The sequence below is a fragment of the Berghia stephanieae genome, chromosome 15 (genome assembly GCF_034508935.2).
Source record: "Berghia stephanieae isolate SIO BIC M18660-M18661 chromosome 15, UCSD_Bste_1.3, whole genome shotgun sequence".
Taxonomy (NCBI): Eukaryota; Metazoa; Mollusca; class Gastropoda; order Nudibranchia; family Aeolidiidae; genus Berghia; species Berghia stephanieae.
In genome coordinates, this window is record NC_088374.1 from 9,580,070 (window position 1) to 9,585,069 (window position 5,000).

Sequence of the window (5,000 nt, forward strand, 5' to 3'; positions counted from 1 at the left end):
CCCAGCTTTGTATTCATTTGTGCTCAACGGACGTCCATTGTTGCTTTGAATTCAATCGTGCTATTTATATTCATCAAAATGAACATTGTCAACGGACTTATTCTGGTGAGAATTTATTTATTGCATTTGATGTTTCTCAATCTTTTATTTATGGATAAGAATAATGTTGTGAAACTTTATGTGTATATTTTAAATGGATTCACTTGTTATTCTTCCAATTTGAATGAGAATGTATTTCGCTCAGCCGAATTTTTTCACAACCTATGAATATTTGATCTGAAATTATTTTTAAACATTTTTTTAAAAGAGTTCACTCGGTTTTACTTTCATACATTTATGATAAAACGAATACTTTAATAATGCACATAAAAACATGAAGAAATTGATGTTAAACTATGAATATAAGATTTTTAAAAATAATTACTGAGACAACTATTAATTCGAACGGTGGCCTACTGTTTATGTATTTCATGCGTCGTTATTCAAAAGGTTTGCGAAGCCTAATTTGTTCGATGACTGTTTCAGAAACATTGACTTAGTCGAACAATTTTTGGTCTATTCCCGTAAGCGCCCCTTTTTTCCTTCTCTTAGAATGTTACAATTGTATAATATTATCTATTATTTTATTTTCATGAAGTGCTACATAAGGTTATACTGTGGCGTAGTTGCACACATATGTAATGACTTATGATCGTCCAGTGGCATTCTGATAGATGATAGTGATATTCCTTTGCATTTTGTTGAAGTTGTTAATAATTACTGAAGAGTTCAAAGGCCAATAATGATATTTGAATGCACAGTTTCATTTCTTACTGTTTTATTTGTTGTGAAAATCCAAAATCCAAATCAAATGACGTGGTAAAATCAACCCAAATGTAAAGTCACTTTGCCGAAGTAACCATTTCCAATATACGTGAAGTATTTCTAAGTCAGTAAAAAAAAAGATTCTGAGTAGGATGTTAGAACTTGCAGCATACTAGGAAAGTGCAACTCACAGTGAAGTCGAATAGAATCGAATGTCAAGTAGAATCTGAAACACTCTGTGTTATATCCTATTGTAAACGGTCCAACAATTCCTTTAACCAAAGGTCAGCTTTTACGCCCAAATAATCAAAGGTCAACGCCCAAATAAACCGTACGTCCAAATAACAAATACTTGCGAACAAATAATATTGTACGTCTAAAAAATAAATAGGAACAATACTTTAATGGTTTTATCCCCAAATACCGTGTAACACCGATCAATGAAAGTAATTTTATAGTTCTCAATATAATGACCAAGTTTAACTGATATTTCAAGCACAAAGAACTCATTAAATTCACTTCCTGTAAGCTAACTCTTTTACAATACCCAACTTTCCTATCGTATAATGATTTTTATTTTATAAATATAATATTGGTTAGAAACACAGAATAGTGTGAATGAATAATGTAATTAATTATTTTAACAATTGTTATCAGGAACAGGACATAAAATAAACAAAGCCTAACAAAGAAGAGAGAGAGATAGAGAGAGAGAGAGAGAGAGAGAGAGAGAGAGAGAGAGAGAGAGAGAGAGAGAGAGAGAGAGAGAGAGAGAGAGAAGAGAGAAGTGTTATGGTCTAGGGGAAACAACTGATATAATTATGGTCTAGATTCTGATTTGTTGGTTAAGTCCCTTAGAATATCGCTAAAAATTGAACACTTAATAAATTAAATCATAATTGTTAACTTTCAAAATTTCTCGTATGTACTGGAAAATGGTTTTAGAAAAATGAATATGATATCACAAGTTCTTATTTTATGAATTTATGTGTGGAATTTCCCTTCGGACGGAGGACCATTGGTTGTCTAGGCCAGTTGTTTCTAGTCTACAACTAAGGAGTTACCTGATACTCCAAATGTCTTGGACAAACGTGTAATTAATACGGAGTGATCTATGGTGTCAAAGGCGGCGCTTAGATCTAACAGCGCTAAGATGGAAATTCTGGCAGTATCGCCAGCACAAAGATCATGATTAATCTTTAAAAGGGCAGTTTCGGTATCGTGGTGCTGTCTGTAGGCCGATTGATGAGGTTCTTAAGGGTCAATTCTAAGGAAATGACATTTAAGTAGCCTCGCAACCTCTTTTCCATGGATTTTCGAGAGAAAGGGTAAATTGGAAATTGTTCAGCTCTTCTTTGCTTTTTTATTTAGCAAAGGGCTCACAATTGTATGTTAATACAATAATGTGGTTTAATTTCTGTAGATAGAGATTCGTTTATGATTGAAGTAATACAGAGTAAAACGGGCCCTCCATAGACCACACCACGTTGGTAATAGGCCAAGGGCTTTGAATACTCCTCCGTAGGACACACGATATCAACGGCACGGCTTCTGTGTTTTTAGCCAGCCATTTCTATGAATAGTTCTCACAAATTACACGCTACGGTAGCGATAGACGTGTCTCGAAGTAAACAACATACTTTCTTCATCAATTTATTCATCATCATCATCCTCATCATAAGCATCTTGATATTCATCATTATTGTTATCATTATCACAATGCCTTATTATTATCACCATCATCATCATCATCATCATCGTTGTTATTATCAACGCCATTTTTATTATTATTAGAAAATACGCTCAGCGTCAGGTAGACATTTACTGTCAATATCATCCCAGACTGTTTTCATCGATCCTTGTTGTGATATTCCGGGTCCTAAAGAAGGGGCAGGTCTCTCACAAATTCAATAACTTTCTTTTTGTAGTAGTCCATCTTGACCACACGAGGCACCAAAAAAAAAACGAGCAATGTCCCAAACGGCGACATGTAATTTTGTTTTTTGTTACGGTTCTGTTGTGCTGTCAATGGAGGCTTCTAGAATGTCTTGTTGTTGGTTCGTTTTTCTCGTGTGTTGTTTACTTTTGTGAGCCATTGTTATGAGTAGTTCTCACTAAATACTAGCAATCAGATGATTAACTTCAATAATTGTCTTTCTCTTGTCGTCCATGTTGACAAGACGCAACACAAAAAACCCCAGAAAAACAGAACAAAAAAAATACACAAAAAAAAAACAACAAAAAACAAAGAAAAAACAAATGGCAACAGACTAGTTTTGTGTCGTGTGGTCTATGGAGAGGGGTTTCTCTAATTTCTTTTTGTTAGGTTCGTTTGATTTGTGTGTTGTGTGGTTTGTCATCGCCGTGTGTGATCTATGGCGGGTTCACATAAAATGATATCAAAATGAGAATTGCGTAACCAATTTAGTTTGGGTCAAGAATGTATATCTTTGGAGGTGATGGTTTGAGTATCTCTTTGACTCATTTCTCTGTAACCGCAGTGAATAAGGAAAACATGATATCGCCTTCAAAGGTCTTAAAGTGAGGTAGTCCGTGTGAGTTACTACCAATTTATTTTTATTTTTTTTGAATTTTCCTTGTCCCCTAAAGAATTTACCGAGTAGTTCAGGAATTTCTCCCCGCAGAATATGTGGATTTCAAATGGGCATGATCTATATTCCCATTCCATGTGCTCGAGGTGATTGGTCACATTGGAATATGTGCTCAAAATGACCCACATTGTGAAAAGTGTTCACCGTTATTGAAATAGCTAACATCACGATTGGTCATTTTGTTCAGCTTGACACATGGGTATGTTTACAACTTTCATAAACAAAGCAGAGTGTTTACATTTAAGAAGAAGTATCCAATCGTTGGACAGCAAAAAACCATATGATTGATGACTTGGACGAAAACATGAATATAGATCGCTCCCATCTGTAGTAGACTTTCCAGTCAATGAGTTGGTGATGGAGAATATCACATTTAAAGTGCGGCAGTACTTGATCAAAATGTTGTAAAGAGGCGGCTTTGCTTCTTTGATCTTATGTTTTACTTTTTTTGGTTGTGATTATGATACATTTCATTGTCAACTGTTAGGAGTGATTTTCGCCATTTTCTTACAGCACGACAGAACTCAGCGTTTGCTTTTTTTAATATCGCTGTTTATCCATGGACCAGATTTTCTATTTGACGATGTGAGTCTTAGTGGCGACACAATTGTTATGAAGAATTCTTAATTCAGTGTTGGAAGAACCGATCTTGTCTTTGCTGACCATGAATTTTGAATATGTCATCGTTTATTTTTTCTCTTGATTCGATTTTTCTCCTCTTTGGGTTCCATTTTTCTGCATCTACCTCGAAAATGACGTGAGAATGGTCGGTGATACATTTGTCTGTCACATTTATTAAATAAAGCAAATTAGTTTTTGTCAGTGATAATTCAATCTAAAGTTTGACCTTTCATGTGAGAGTGAGTATTAATGTGTTGAATGAGATTGTGAATATTCATTGTCGACTTTTAGTTCTTTCACCTTCTAGTCCTATGAATTGTCAAAATACATATTAACATCTTCGACAATGATCGGTTTTGTCATTTTAGTTTCTTTCTGTTCAAGTAGATCCTCGAACTCGGGTATGAATTCCAAAATTTTCAATCCATTTTTAGAATTTGGTGGATATCTATATACCAAAATTAATTTGATGGACTGTTCTTTAAGGTGGATTGTGCATTCAAAAATTCGAATGTCTTGTACGATTTAATTTTTTAAATTTTGTATTTAATTTTTTTTTTACTCCAAAGCAAATATCCTCAACATTTCTTCCACTTCTTGACATTGATACAGATTGATGACTTGGTCGTCCTAGATCTACTATGATGACGTCATCTTCTTTGGGGCGCCGACACGATTTTTAAAAAAATGCAATATCAGACTCCTTATCTGCAAATGATTATTTAGCAATGAGATTTTGTTTCTCGCTTATTGAGCATTTAATACGAGTGCTATGAGGCGGTTGCTGGTCTTAAGTTAATTTCAATACGGTTTTATGGGTTTTCATGTTTCAATGATTTTTATGCGATTTTCTCTTGATTTTGAATGATTTATTACACACATTGTTTATACCAGTTGTTTTATTGCGACACGAAACCTAGTGTTTTGGCCACCTTTAATAATAATAAGCATTTTTCTATAGCG

General features: G+C 34.3%; 1 long non-coding RNA gene across 1 annotated transcript in view; it reads left to right on the forward strand.

Moving 5' to 3' along the window:
- Positions 1 to 5,000, forward strand: part of LOC144960465 (uncharacterized) — a 10,015-nt gene that overhangs the window by 22 nt on the left and 4,993 nt on the right. Inside the window, exon 1 of the long non-coding RNA XR_013642852.1 lies at positions 1 to 105. This exon is cut by the window's left edge and continues 22 nt beyond it. This is a non-coding gene — a long non-coding RNA (uncharacterized LOC144960465). The remainder of the gene's footprint in view (positions 106 to 5,000) is intronic.